This window comes from Phyllobates terribilis, unplaced genomic scaffold (assembly GCF_046119375.1).
Source record: "Phyllobates terribilis strain yellow unplaced genomic scaffold, ASM4611937v1 Scaffold_7__3_contigs__length_470593459, whole genome shotgun sequence".
NCBI lineage: Eukaryota > Metazoa > Chordata > Amphibia > Anura > Dendrobatidae > Phyllobates > Phyllobates terribilis.
The window spans coordinates 86,431,543-86,447,908 of NW_027362767.1; positions in this window are offsets into that span (position 1 = coordinate 86,431,543).

A 16,366-nucleotide genomic window follows, 5' to 3' on the forward strand; every position below is an offset into this window, starting at 1 on the left:
GCATTATTATAGAGTGGGATTAGGTTCATCAGGGGATCTAAAATTAAATCTAACCATGTGATTATACAATCTTTCACCTCTTACTATATAATAGTCCTATGAATAGGTCTCGTAAAAAGACAGGAAATATATGACAGACAACAAGTGCCATAAATCAAGGGTTCCTCATATACAGAAGCAGAGTGGAAGAAAGGAAATGTTGCACAGCAGACAGAATGAGACTTGGAGCCTCGAGCTCTAATAAGAAAGAGGGACACATGGTAGATTTACTACTTGAACTGTACATTCATTTGAAACTGCGGCTTCCATGTCTTTCCATTCATGAAAGATCTGATTTTATTCTTCTGTTATCCTCTATTTGAGATATTCATTTCCTGACACACAAGCAGCAAATTTTTTCCCATCAAAATAGACATTTCATTTTGCATTGCTCTATTGCTTGGTTACACATTTCAGCAACACATATTTGTTTAGCTCGTATTGACATTGTGTGGACTAGATTTGATGGGAGGGGTAGGAACAGTAGGGACTAATGACATTGGCCTCCGGAACATGTAAGCAGCTATTAGTCAGAGTTCTTGCTTTCTTTTTAGCCACATTGAACACAGGGCATTTATTCAAAGGGTGTAAAGGTGGCCATACATATTAGACTTAGGTTCGCTGAATCTAAACGACCAGGCAACCATCCAATGTGCACGAGATGTTCAGCGGACATTTATTCAGCCTGCAATCACAAAAGGTGCAATTGTACTCTGTAAAGCTAAGAAAACCATTAAAAAAATTAATACATTTTAAACTTCATCACAGTTATATTTGCTATAAGTATAAATGCAAAGTTCTTGCAGAATTGTTTTGATCAAATTGTGTGAGCCTATCTGCCCAGACAAGGTGACTTTTTCAAATGGAATCTTATGCTCAACAGGTTCACCTGTCTTGGACTTAAAGGGTTATTCCCATCTCCAAGATCCTATCCCAATATGTAGTAGGTGTAATAATAATATTAGCAAATACCTACAATTAGAAATGTAGTATAGTATTTTTGATTCAGTACGTCTCTTTCCTCATGTGCAGGCATTGCAGGACCTTAGGTATCCATGGTTACGTCCACTGATAAAGTCACAGTTAGTTAGCTAGCTGCTAGTGGTCGTAACCATGGATACGTAAGGTCCTGTATTGCCTGCACATAAGGTAAGTGGCATAGCAAATCAAAAATGCTATACTATATTTCTAATTGTAGGCATTTGCTAATATTATTACACCTACTACATATTGGGATAGAATCTTGGAGATGGGAATACCCCTTAAGCCTGTAAAACAAACTCAGGACAGGCAGTATCCAACTATGTTATTCTCAAATTAAAAACAGCCTTGGAAAATTGGAAGGCGTTCACGATGGTGGCAACCTCTTAACTCCAAGGACATGATTCATTATTGCATTTGTGTTTTTCGATTGTTTTTCATTTTTTTAGTCAAAGTACCTGGTTTTACGCAAATTCTAACTCTGAGATTGAATTCACAGTGCCCTCCCCCAAAAAAAAAAATTACCCAGCAACATTCCTCACACTGCTAAAGCAAGTAATTACAATCTTTCCAGTATTGAGATTCGCATGTATCTATTTTTTGGGGAAAATTCAGCAAATTTGAAATTCAAAAGATCCATTCATCTTTAGCCCTCATTCAGACGTCTGATTTTCTCGTACAAGTGGTTTTCTCTTAGCTGTGATAGTCTATGAGGCTCACTTCACATGCTGAAAATCTCAGAGACATGTCCGATTTTGATCCGACAGTCAGATCAAAATGGGCAATGCAAGTCTATGGATCCATGAAAAAATCTGACCGCACTTGGATGACGGTCAAGTGTGGTCCGATTTTTACGGACTGTCAGAAAGGAGAAGGTGGAGAAACTTTTTTTTTCTCCACATACGAAAAAAAAACGATGACGCACAGACCACACTCTGATCAGAGTCTGATCAAAATAATCGGTCCATCTTTCTCGTACATGAGAAAAACAGGTGGCGGACAACAAGTGCTTCTTTTCAAAGCAGATTTTTAACAAAGAGGATGAGAGAGCAGGTCATATTTTGGTTATGATTACAAATGCACAACAAAAACCCTTATATATTGATACCATAAGAGGCCCCTCTGCGGAGGTATTATGCTCACATCCGGACATTCAGGAGTGTTTATGGATTTTTATGCTTCCCTATACACTTCAAAGACACGACCTACGACTGAAGAGTTGGATGATTTTCTCTATCCCCTTTCCACTATTGTAGTGAGTGTGGAATGGTAGGATCCAATATATCTATGGGTTACCTTTCTGTGTTTATCTGACAATTCCTACATAAAACATCAGTCGATTTGTGATGTTTTGGCACTTTAATGCACATGCACTTTTTCTCACTTTTGGGGAAAGTGTAGCACAAAGGCAATCATCTGAATATGTACTATTTATAAGTTATTATTACTTTGCATAACCTTGAACATAACTAAAGGCATTCTGGTATAAAGATATATTAATGAGTTTATCTATTAGATGTTTCCATTGACTTGTGGTACTTAAATAGGTGTCAATCTGATACATCAGTCAGATTGTTTTGCAGCACCAAAACCAGCTTCTATAGTAACTTTTTGTGCCTGTTATTGATATTTGCTGAGTTATATTGAAGGGAGATTTTTTATCGTACTATTCACACTGTACATTATTATTTTTCTGGTGTCCCACTTAATGGATTATTGGCATCTACTATAGATCTAGGGTATTGTAGAGACATAAGGAATAGCCGACGAGGAGCAGGGGCGCCACTGTCATCATATCTAGGGTGCCAACCTCCGCTGTCAGGTAGACCCAGATGATAGGATCACCTAGGGTCGGTCCAGGGCTATGTTTCACATTATTGTGAATTTTTTTTATTTTTCTTGTGTCATTTTTTCATTTTGTGCCGTTGTGTGTGGTTTTTGTATTGTTATTCCTTTTAAAAATGATCTAAATACATTTTGCTACGTTTTAAGTTTTTTTTTTTATTAATTCGCTTAGTTTGAGAGCCTTATTCTATACATTTTTCTACAATACTCCACTATTGTAGTGTCGAGGTAGCCCTTTCCAAGAAGAGCTAATTTGGATTGATATACAAATTATCTCCAAATCTGTCATTTTTGGTTCAAATTAAATAAATAAAATAAATAAATACGATGCATCGGAAAAAAAGAAAATAACACACAGCCAGTGTATGAGTGTACAATACTTGTCTGCCTCAGATCCCAAGCAACAAGTATTTTATTACACCCCCAGAAGAAAGGGGATGGCTAACAGAAAGTATTTTAATTGGAAATAACAGAGTCGTCCTTGAAAGCTAGCTTATACTTTTAAAAACAAAAAAGGAAAGCTTAACACGAAGACAGCTCTATATAACAAACAATGCCCTGTGTTATCGCTTTTATGAATAACACTTATAAAGCTAACATTAAAATATTAAATTATCAAAGATATATAGGTAGATTTAATTGTCTAAAATAATAATCAAAGCAAAGTATAAATATTTACCATAACAGTAGTGATCCCAAAAGAAGGGAAAGGCCTGTTGCTTCTGGAATCATACCTCCCTATCTCATTGCTCACAGTCGACATAAAGATCCTAGCGAAACTACTAGCTAAAGGATTAAGCAAAGTGATTATATCTATCATTCACCAAGACCAGGCCGGCTTTAAGCCAAACATGTCAACAGTGGGTAATTTCAGCAGACTATTCCGGAACTTACAAATCTCTCCCCAAAATCATTATTACAAGGCAATAGCATCCCTTGGTGCGGTAAGGCCTTTGATAGCGTCAAATGGACCTTTTTATGGAGCACGCTTTCCACATATGGGATTTGGGGAGAATTTTATCTCATGGATTAAACTTCTCTACTCCGCCCCCCCATGAGAGGATTCAGGTTAACAAACTCATGTCAGACTATTTCCCTCTGCAGAGAAGCACAAGACAGGGGTGCCGCATGTCCCCGTTGCTGTTTGTCATAGCTATAGAGCTGTTGGCTGCAGCGATACGCGTTTCTATGGGGACCCGTGGCTTTGCACACAGGGAGCATCAGGAAAAAAATTTATTGTGTGCCTGGTGTAAATTACCGCTAACAGTAGTGGGGAGGGCCAATTTAATAAAGATGATTTTTATGCCACAGATGCTCTACTTATTACACAATGCACCACTATGGCTTCCCTTGTGGATCTTTTATAAAATAAATAGTATATTTAGACACCTGATTTGAAGGAAGTCCACTCCAAGAATATGGATGGAGACCCTTCAGAGGCCCAAAGAAGATGAAGGACTGGCAGTCCCAGACCCACAGATGTATTTCCTTTCCTTCCAATTGCAGCACCTGAGGGGCTGGGGTTATCCAAAATGACCCTCCTCCTCTGATAGAATGATAAGGCATGCTCTGGGGGTAAGAAACATAGTAGAGGCTTTGGAGATGGGTAGTTTTTGAAACTACGATCCCTTGTGAGTGACCTTTAGAGGGAATCACAAAATTTGGTCTAAAACTAAAATGACAGTGGGAATGGTGGGGTATTCCTATTACTTGCCCATCTGGAATAATTCTAACTACTTCAAATTTAATCAACTAGAAGGTTTTAGACCTTGACAACATAAAGGACTCTGTGGAATCCCACTATTAATTCAGAATGATCAGTTTAAGGCCTTTACGGAATTTCAGAAAGAGCTGGGTATCTCGAGCAAAAGCTTTTATCAGTACTTACAACTGAGACATGCCTTCACATTATATAATAACCTAACCCCATTCATCCAATGTACAGGAACTTCATTTCTAGATAATATAGTTAAAAAGGGCCCAACTAGAGGTATAATTTTGCTTCACTATAAATGCCCGATGGAACAGGCTCTCAAAAACAGAGGCTGTAACCTTAAATCTAAGTGGGAACATGACGTAGGTCCAGTCAGTGATGCTCAATGGGATGAAATCCTTTAAGCAGTACCTATGGTATCAATGAGTGAAGCGCCAAGGCTGTCACAGTACTAAATGATTCACAGAATGTATAATTCCTCCCTACAGCTGCAAACTATGGGTTAGAGGACAGACTCACTATGCCATAGATGTGACACTCTTAACGCAGACCTGAGCCACATAGTGTGGAGTAGCCCTAAACTTGGCAAATTTTGGATGGCAGTGCTAAACCTAATTACTAGAGTGTTAGAATGTACAGTCCTCTCTGATCCCATTGTTTGCTTTCAGGGATATGTTGTAGACCTACCAGTTGAGGAGAATCACAGACTAACTATCTTGTGACTGCTATACCAGGCCAAGAAGTTAATTGTCCTCCACTGGAAGGATGAAGATCCTCCTACTATACAGGAATACATCCCTATAATTAATTGCATGCTTCGTCCCTAGAAGTTTGTGCTTCAAAAGAGAAATACCCCACTCAAATTTGAAAAACTGTGGGCCCCGTGGTTGAACTCCCCTGGACATCCTCCTCTAACCCTGACATGATCGAGAGTGCTTTTGCCCGCAATCACTAACTAGGTGACCTATGAAACGTATAGGTTTATAAAGATAAGTGCCTTGAAATCTGTCTCTCAGGGTAAATTTAGCCGTTACTAGTTGAGAGAGGTTTGAATGAAGTCTTGAGAGTTCGGACATGGTAAGCCATGCACTCTGTAAGGATTAATGTACTCTGATACCTAAAGTTCTGTGTTATACATATGTAGGTAACTGTTTCAGAATGGCATGTCTCTATACATGACAGATCTTTTTGTTTCATGGTACAATTGGCGTTGGGTAGTGGGCATGAATTGTAATCAATGACCTGAAGATCACCTGGATACAACTTTTATTACAAATATGGTCATCACCTTGGATTCATTTGGAATAATGGTTTGCAGTGCTCTCTTCTGGATCTGAGATTGGGGTGGGATAGGTCAGTTGGAGTTGGGGTTTGAATGTATGTTTGCATTTTTCTCTTAGAAAACATTAAATAAAAAATATCAGATTTAAAAAAAACGTAACAAGACCAACCAATGGCATAGGCTTCCAGCTTTATTAGTCATAGGCACGGTCATACACAATGTGGCTTAAAAATAAACTGAATAAATTATGATTGTTTCTATACTGAGATGAATATACGGTAATTACTGTAAAATTACTGATGTTTCCCATACACGGTCTTCAGAAAAAGATAGAAGATCTTCTCCCAACTCTCTGTAGCACAACCTCATAAGCAGCAGAATGGAGGACATCATACAGCAGTACTGAGCAGAGTAGCTGTGAATACATCATACTTACTAGAATATAGCATCTCTGTGTCTCTTTCTTTCTGCAGCTGTTCTCCCTCCTCTTCCCCACTCCGCAATCCATAGATTTTTATGGGCAGCACATTTTTTTTATTTCTCAATAAATGATAATCTGTCTGACCTCTGAAGACATATTTACCTGTTAAAATGTTCATTTAAGTGTTAAAAAAGCAGTATGTAGGACATATTACGATACATTTAGATTGTGAGCCCCAATGGGGACAGTGTGTGTAATGATGATGTCTGTAAAGCACTGTGGCATTAATGGTGCTATATAAGTAAGTAAAATAAATTAAATACAAATATAGAAGTTTCTGTGGGTATATTATACCATCAACAAGGCTGTCCCCAACCCCTATTGTACCCTATTTACTTATAGTGGGGAAAATAAGTATTTGATATACTGATTTTACAAGTTTTCCCACCTACAAAGAATGGAGAGGTCTGTAATTTTTGTCGTAGTGTGACAAAGCCACTGGCAGAATACTGGAGGGGAGATATGTGTCTCTGAGGTTGTTAGCTTCAGTGTTGTGAAACATGGAAGTCTTCTCCTGCATATTAGGTGCAGAGAGGGTTAAGCAGCCATATTTAAAAGGGCATATTTTATAGGTGAATGACCAGAAGTGCGGGCGGGAGGCCATTCACCATATCTCCACCCCAAGGTGTGGTCTGGGGGCTTTAAATAGCCAGCCTGTTCACTCAGGTGTTGTTCAGTATCCAGAGGTCAGCTCCAGAGAGAGGAGCTTGTGTTTGTTTCTGCTAACCTGAACCGTGTGGTTTTTGCTAATCCTGAGTGGCCGGACTCCGACTGGTGGAAGGACTTTGCTGGACACTTTCTTATTTTGTTTTGCCGTTATTCCAGATGGTCTGTGTTTATTTTCATGAACTTTATATTGGTTTATGCCATTTAATAAACCAACTGAAAATTTAAAAAGACAGTATACAGTTTCTACCTCCATGTGCAGCCGAGTGAGCAGATCTACCACAGTAGGTACACTTCAACTGTGAGAGACAGAATCTAAAAAGAAAAATCAGAAAAATCACATTATATAATTTTTAAATAATTAAATTACATTTTATTGCATTAAATTAGTATTTGATCACCTACCAACCAGCAAGAATTCTGGCTCTGACAGACCTGTTAGTTTTTCTTTAAGAAGCCCTCCTACTCTGCACTCATTACTTGCATTAATTGCCTGTTTGAACTCGTTATCTATATAAAAGACACCTGTCCACACACTCAATCACACTCCAACCAAAGAGTTGTCTAAGGACACCAGGGACAAAATTGTAGACCTGCACAAGGTTGGGATGGGCTACAAGACAATAGAAACACAAGATTACTGTCAATCTTCCTCGGTCTGGGGCTCCATGCAAGATCTCACCTCGTGGGGTAAGGATGATACTGAGAAAGGTCAGGAATCAGCCCAGAACTACACGGGAGGACCTGGTCAATGACCTGAAGAGAGCTCGGACCACAGTCTCATACATTACAGTTAGTAACACACTATGCCGTCATGGATTAAAATACTGCAGGGCACACAAGGTCCCCCTGTTCATGCTAGCACATGTCCAGGCCGTTTGAAGTTCACCAATGACCATCTGGATGATCCAGAGGAGGCATGGGAGAAGGTCATGTGGTCAGATGAGACCAAAATAGAAATTTTTGGTATCAACTCTGCTCGCCGTGTTTGGAGGAAGAAGAAGGATGAGTACAACCCCAAGAACACCGTCCCAACCGTGAAGCATGGTGGGTGAAACATCATACTTTGGGGGTGCTTTTCTGCAAAGGGGACAGGACGACTGCACCGTATTGAAAGGAGGATGGATGGGGTCATGTATCGTGAGATTTTGGCTAACAACCTTCTTCTCTCAGTAAGAGCATTGAAGATGGGTTGTGACTGGGTCTTCCAGCATGACAATGACCCGAAACACACAGCCAGGGCAACTAAGGAGTGGCTCCATAAGAAGCATTTCGAGGTCCTGGAGTGGCCTAGCCAGTCTCCAGATATGAACCCAATAGAAAATCTTTGGAGAGAGCTGAAACACCATGTTGCCCAGTGACAGCCCCGAAACCTGAAAGATCTGGAGAAGACCTGTATGGAGGAGTGGGCCAAAATCCCTGGTGCATTGTGTGCAAACATGGTCAAGAACTACAGGAAACGTCTGACCTCTGTAACTGCAAACAAAGGTTTCTGCGCCAAATATTAAGTTCTGTTTTTCTATTGTATCAAATACTTATTTTGTGCAACAAAATGCTAATTAATTATGTAAAAATCATACAATGTGATTTTCTGGATTATTTTTTTTAGAATCTGTTTCTCACAGTTGAAGTGTACCTACGATAAAAATGACAGACCTCTCCATTCTTTGTAGATGGGAAAGCTTGCAAAATCGGCAGTGTATCAATTACTTATTTTTCCCACTTTATAATATAGAAGGCCTTTAGTTCACTGCAACAATGTATGGTTAATATTTAAACATTATAACTATAAAAATATTTTAGAAACTATTGCCCCAATACATCATTGCCTTTGTGCCTGTTTTTTGCCTAATTTTGTGTTTTTAGACTTTTTTTTTATTTGCACCCAATTGATATTCTATTTCTTTTTTTACATCTATTTTTGCCTGTTTTTTTTTCTGCTTTGTGGGCAGAGTGTAGCAATTGCAGATGTTTTAGTCTGATTTATCAATTGTGACTTTTTAAAAAGTTGCAAGATTTGGTATATTTTTGAGTACGCCGAAATTTTGGCACAATTTTTGCAACATTGGAAAACCACTTCAAGACTGGAAGAAAGCCCATTTTTTACTTTTTGCCAAATTCATGAATGACGTACACCATTTTGATGAGTTTGGTACCAAATACGACAACTAAGACTTCAAGACAAAAAAAGGAAGGTGACTTAATAAAAAATGCAAATGATGAATCGGTGCCATAGAGTATGTACAATTGATAGTATGATTTTCCTGCAATATGGTAGACCATTAGTTGTGCGCATCAGCAGTGTGAAACGCCATTAATCTCCTTATCACCTAATAATGGTTACTACTGTCACTATTCTGTCTCCACTGACTTATTTCCTGCCGTTTTTTCTCAGACTGGTCAGATTTACGTTTTATATACTGTAATCTGTCTCTTTTGATGATTTCCTTTGCTGAGTAGTGCGTGTGGGGACAGCGGCGAGCTGGGTAAACACGGAGCACAGTACATCTTATCAGGTTTGTTGAGATCAGCGCTGTGCAGTTTGGCTAATGACTTCCCATTCTAGGTTCTGGTACGTTGTGGTCTCTCACATAACACCTGTACCTGCAGGGACGCTTCACTTCCCCTAACACACATCATAAAGACAGTTTCATCATTGATTTCCTTATTTATATTCTGAACCAGTGCAAAACACTTTGTTCCATTTCTATCTGCATCAACAGGTTCATTGGGTGCAGAGTGTTATCCACACTGTGTAGTGTGAGGCAGTGACTGGGATCGTATACGAGGGACGTTATATATCCCCCAGAATGTGTACAGAGACCTAAATGTGTACAGAGACCTATTAAACCCGTCGGTGTGCATTGCAGTCACACACAGCTGCGGCTGCAATGCAGGAATGAAGATTGACCTGGTCAGGCTATCTGGCTAAAGCAGATTAAGTAAAACCCGGCAGGGCCTCCATTTCTTGAAGGAGGCTACAGGAAGGCAGTGGGGCGGCCTCCTCCCTCCAACCCGGGTTTTCCAGTGGCTCTTGCCACAGGTCCTTTAAAAACCCTGCATTAAGGATTAGTGTTGTTCAGTGTTGGGACCTGCTAAGAGCACAGCAGGAAAGCTCGGCGGGCCTGTGTGTAGCTGAACCCACGCCTGGGAAGGCTCTGCACCCATCAGGCTCTGAAAGGCCCGATGCGGCAGTTGCCCCCGGCAACCATTGTTATGGACTTGTGTTAACCTGGCTGAGTACCGGATGACTTTTCTGTTTACCCGTGAGTCTGCTGAATAAAATCTGCTTATGTTGGACTTACTTGGGTCACTGCCTCAGTTACTGCACGGTGTGAACACCGCCGCCCTACAGTAGATATTGACACCCTTCCTCCACCAAAAGCTCTGTATGCGTAGTTTCACACACACAGACTTTTTATTTGCACAAATGCTACAGCAGTTTTTAATGCATTCTTTATTTTGAGCCAAAGTCAGGAATTAAAGTGGTTATCCCTTACTTCAACAACCCCTTCTAAAATGAAACATTGTCCCATGTAAAATAATAAACAGCCTATAATCATCTCCCTGACAGCACTGCTGTCGTCATGCACCCACTGATATCTCACGTGAGCGCTACAACCACTTAGCGGCATCTGATGGGCTGCAGTTCTTACACTTCCCTTGGAAAAAACGGCTTTGGATGAAGCAGGTACCTATGAGCACTGCAGCCCATTAGAATTGGCCTGCCTATATGCCACTGCCCTGGCATCAGACTGTGCAGCCCTGAAGTCTGACCTACCAAGTGCTTCGCTCTGCGATCTCACAGCAGACGCGCTGTGCTATTGTGTTATAATGCTGAGCTGGCAAGTAGTGGACCATAGGCAGAAGATCACCTTACATGTCCAAAGAACGTGCCACTATTCACCGGCTCAAAATACATTTGTGTGATTTAGTGAAAGAAAGGAGGAGACAGTGGTACACTACAGAGACATTAATGGTGCCTCCTTGGGCGTGATATCAGCTGGACTGCTCAGCACTAAGTGCATGCCTTTCTGACTAGTCTAACTAATCAGAATAGGCAACACCATGGGAATAAAACACTACATTTAATATTATGCTGGCGACTATTTGCTAAACATTGGGGAAGCTTGGTGTTACATTAATTTGGTTGTTGAATTAGTGGTTCCAAAGTGTCCCAGGAGCCGTTTGTTTCTTGTACTACTTTGAGCAGCCTGCATGGCTTACATGTACATCTCGGATCTCATTCGTCTGGACTTTGAAAGGGAGCTGCCAGCAGCGAATCTTGATGATTTAACTTCTTATGGTTATAATAATGTTGTGCAAAATGAATCCAAGAATCAAATATTGGACCCCGAAGACAGGCCATTCTCTTAGCTATTATTAATCTTGTGAGAAATAGAAATAAAGAAATCTGCCTATTAATTTCAACATCCCGTGGAGCAACCAAGTGAGATCCAGGCCAAGAAATGTTCACGAGTGCAGCGTCAGCATCTCTGCCTAATGCCAGGCAGAGACGCCGATCCCCTTACCGCCGCGGCCCCCGGCCAGTGTCTCCTGCTCTGCTGGCTGTCTCCCACGCTGGCTGTGTCTGGGGTGCACGCACCGGGCACTGTGCTTAGGGCGCACGCGCACATGCTCCCTGTCTCTTTAAGGGGCCGCGCGTGCCATCCCAAGATGTCTCCGGACAATGGCCGGAGTACAGGTATTATTTAAGGCACCTCCCCCAACATGGAGGTGCCTGTGCAACATTGTCTATTTGGTTCCTAACCTTCCTGTCAGTTTTCAGGTCCCAGTGCTGTCCGCCAGCCTGTCTACCAGCCGTGCCCGCCAGCCTGTCTACCAGCCGTGCCCGCCAGCCTGTCTACCAGCCGTGCCCTCCAGCCTGTCTATCAGCCGAGCCCGCCAGCCTGTCTACCAGCCGTGCCCTCCAGCCTGTCTACCAGCCGTGCCCGCCAGCCTGTCTACCAGCCGTGCCCGCCAGCCTGTCTACCAGCCGTGCCCGCCAGCCTGTCTATCAGCCGTGCCCGCCAGCCTGCCTGCCGGCTGAGCCTGCTTACCAACCGTAAAACAGAATGATATAGTCTATCCCAAACATAAATGTACCTATTTTATGATGCATATTTGGTAAAACCAGTTCAACTGATTGTAAACATTTTTCCCTTTTTCATTTGTTAAAATACCCAATTGTATTCGCTTTGTTGTCTTGACTTGTGTCATTTTACCACATAACTAGGAGTTAAATTATACACTTTATGTTACTCCCTTAAGTGTGAAAGAAGAAATAAAGTCTAATATTGGGAACGATTAAATACTAAAGTCCATTCCAGTCCTAGAAAAATACCATTAAGTAATTGAAAATATCTATAAGAAAACGTCTTTTTCAGCTAAACGAAACCAAACCAAATATTTCCTTCTCAAATGATTGTGAAATGTAGTGTTAACGCTTCCTTTCCCAGTATTTAGATAAATACTTACCACGTAAGTGTGATAGAGCACTATTCTCCTGCAATGGAGAGATAACTGAAAAAATTCTCTTCAAGCAAGACTAAAAATAAAACAGAAGACAATGTTTATGACTAGATAGACCCAGTAAAGTCCAAAACTGTAACATCTAATTTTTATCGTACCAAATCCAGCACTGAACCTGGGAGAAAATATTAAAATTAGAGACATAAAAGCTACCTTTATCCAATGGTGATGAGATATCCAAATGTCATCCGTGCCTTCCTCCCTCACCTTATCAGTTCTGGCAGTAGACTATTTGCTTAACCAAAGACCCTTTTATTTCTCGTAAAAGAGTTATCTACAATTAAAGGGAACTGAGAGAAAAATAAAAACCATAAAAAGTTCCAGACTATGGGGTCCAGGTTTTGGGATCATGGCCTGCATAAATGGTAAACCATACACTACAGATGGCTGCCAGACGAACATTTGGCCCGGCAGCTATTTTGTACAACTATCTTATACACAGGACAAAATATACGTTGGCATTCACAATAACGATCATATATACACATTGTAGCGCCGGCGTCCCTGCCCTCTGCTAGGCAGGGACGCTGTTCCCCTCACCCCTCTGCTCCGAGTCCGGCGTCCTCCTCCCGCTCTGCTGGCAGCGCGCGCTCCTTCCCGGCCACTGTGCTTAGGGCGTGCGCGCGCGCTCCCTCCCTCTTAAAGGGGCCGCGCGCGCCGTCCTAAGGAGTCCCCGGCCAATGGCCGGAGGACTTCACCATATATAAGGCACCTCCTCCAAAATGGAGGTGCCCGAGCAATGTTGTTGCACTGTTCACTACTCTGCTTCAGCCCTCAGGTCCCGTTGCCAATTACCTGCCAGATTCCTGCCAGTTTGCTGTCTGATTCCTGCCTGATATTCTGCTTACCTGCCTGCTAGCCTGAGGTCCGACGGTCTGCCTACCGACTCCTGTCAGTCTGTCTAAGGACCAGCTTGCCCGCTCACCTGGGAGCGCTCCTCTGCTACCTGCCTGCTAGCCTGAGGTCCGACGGTCTGCCCTCCAACTCCTGTCAGTCTGTCTATGGACCAGCTTGCCCGCTCACCTGGGAGCGCACATCTGCTACCTGCCTGCTAGCCTACCTGGAGGCTCCGCCGTCACGTGCTGTGACCACCTGCCATTCCAGAGACTCCTGCCCGCTCAGCTGGGAGCGCACACCTGTTACCTGCCTGCTAGCCTACCTGGAGGCTCCGCCGTCACGTGCTGTGACCACCTGCCATTCCAGAGACTCTCGCTTGCTCACCTGGGAGCTCACATCTACCGTCTGCCTGCTAGCCTACCTGGAGGCTCTGCCATCACAGGTCGTACCTACCCTTTACCCAGAGACTGCCCCGGTCACTTGCCGTGATCTCCTACCCGTTCATCCAGAGACTGCCCCGGTCACTTGCCGTGACCTCCTGCCCGTTCATCCAGAGACTGCCCCGGTCACTTGCCGTGACCTCCAGCCCGTTCACTCAGAGACTGTCCCGGTCACCTGCTGTGACTGCCTGCCCGTCTTCCCTGGTCACAACCCGCTCCCTTACAAGGACCGCCCCCTTGTATAGTAGCTCAGAGGTTCCGCCTCCCAGACCCGTTACAGTTTGCTCGGGCCATGGAACCCGGTGGCACCCAAGCTCCCTCACTCTCGGACCTGTGTCATGAACTGTCCCGTCAGAGGTCCCAACAGGAGTCCATCCTGGGTCACCTGCGGAATGTCAATACTCGCCTGGACACTCTGACTGCTCCACCAGCAACCACCGCCAGAGCCATGACTCGCAATCCGGCAGCTCCGCTGCCCACCAATACTATGGTATCCTACCCCGGACCCCGGCTTTCTGCACCTCCTCGCTTCGGAGGCAACTCCGCTCAGGCTCGGGGCTTTATAAATCAGTGCACCCTGCACTTTGAACTCCTGTCCCACCAGTTTAACTCCGACCGGGCCAAAATTGCCTTCATCATGTCCCATCTCACCGGGGAGGCCCTGGCCTGGCTAAATCCTCTATGGGAGAGAGGAGACCCCCGGGTGTCCGACTTGCCTGCCTTTCTCACGGCTTTCCGGAAAGTCTTCGACGAACCTGGACGGAAGACCTCATCCGCATCATCTCTGCTACGCCTCCGTCAGGGAAGTCTCACCGTGGGCCAATATGCCATACGGTTCCGTACCCTTGCCTCGGAGCTGGCCTGGGATAACGACGCTCTGGTATCTGTCTTCTGGGAGGGTCTGTCCGGCCGTATCAAAGATGAACTTGCCGGTCGAGACATTCCTACCACTCTCGATGACCTAATAACTCTTGCCACCCGGATTGACCTACGGTTCCAGGAGCGTGCCAAAGAAGTCACCCGTGAGAGGAGGTTTCCACGTCTAGCTCCTACTTTTCAGAAATCCGTCACTCCCTCCGTTTCTCCCCAGGTACACTCTCCTGAGCCTATGCAGGTCGACCAGACCAAGATGGTCAAAACCCGTCTGGACTTACGCCGTGCCGAGGGGAGCTGCTTCTACTGTGGCAGTAAGGAGCACTGGATCCGTACCTTCCCGGAGAGGTCGGGAAACACCTGTGTCTAGGTTCGCTCAGAGAGGTCGACCTAGACAAGAGTAAATCCTCTCCATCTCTGCTGCTGTCAGTCTCAATTATCTGCGGGGAGAATCATTATTTCGAACTAGCCCAACTTGACTCTGGAGCGGCCGGGAATCTTATTTCACAGGCCCTGGTAGAAAAATACCGCATTCCCACCAAACCTCTGGCTATACCATTATCTGTCGCTGCTGTGGATGGGGGCCTCTTACCACGTCCCATCCAACTCATCACCGAATCCGTAACTCTGCAGGTGGGAATGCTGCATTCTGAGAGCATCTCTTTTCATGTTCTGCCTGGACTCTCTCACGCCCTCTTACTAGGTCTACCTTGGCTCCAGAGACATGCACCCGTGCTTGACTGGCAGACCGGAGAAGTCCTTCGCTGGGGACAGGACTGTCATAAGACTTGTTTGGTTCCTGTTCATCCCGCCCGTCCTTCTCCTACCCCGACTAATCTACCTGGACTTCCGATTCCCTATTGGTCATTTGCTGATGTCTTTAATAAAAAGGAGGCAGAGACATTACCCCCTCATAGACCATACGACTGTCCTGTTACCCGGTACTACGCCTCCCCGTGGGCGTATTTACCCATTGTCCGCTGCTGAGACCCGGTCGATGTCCGAATATATTGAGGAGAATTTGGCCAGGGGATTCATCCGGAAATCTACCTCCCCGGCGGGAGCAGGCTTCTTTTTCGTAAAAAAGAAGGACGGCTCTCTCCGTCCCTGTATAGACTATAGAGGCCTTAACCAGATCACGGTGAAGAATAAGTACCCCCTTCCGCTCATTCCAGAATTATTTGATCGTCTGAGGGGGGCTAGAATCTTCACCAAACTGGACCTCCGTGGGGCGTACAACCTGGTCCGTATCCGTCAAGGGGATGAATGGAAGACTGCATTCAACACCCGGGACGGCCACTATGAATATCTGGTAATGCCCTTTGGTCTCTGTAACGCTCCTGCCGTCTTTCAAGAGTTGGTCAATGACATCTTCCGGGATCTTCTCTACTCCTGCGTAGTGGTGTACCTGGACGACATCTTGGTCTTCTCTCCGGATCTCCAGACTCACCGGAGAGACGTTCGTCAGGTCCTGCTCAGGCTCAGGCAGAATCACCTCTTCGCTAAATATGAGAAGTGCCTCTTTGAGCAGACCTCGCTTCCGTTTTTGGGCTACATTATTTCTCAGACCGGCCTTCGAATGGATCCAGAGAAACTGTCTGCCATCGAGAAATGGCCCCGACCGAAGGGGTTGTAGGCCATTCAGCGGTTCCTGGGCTTCGCCAACTACTACCGCC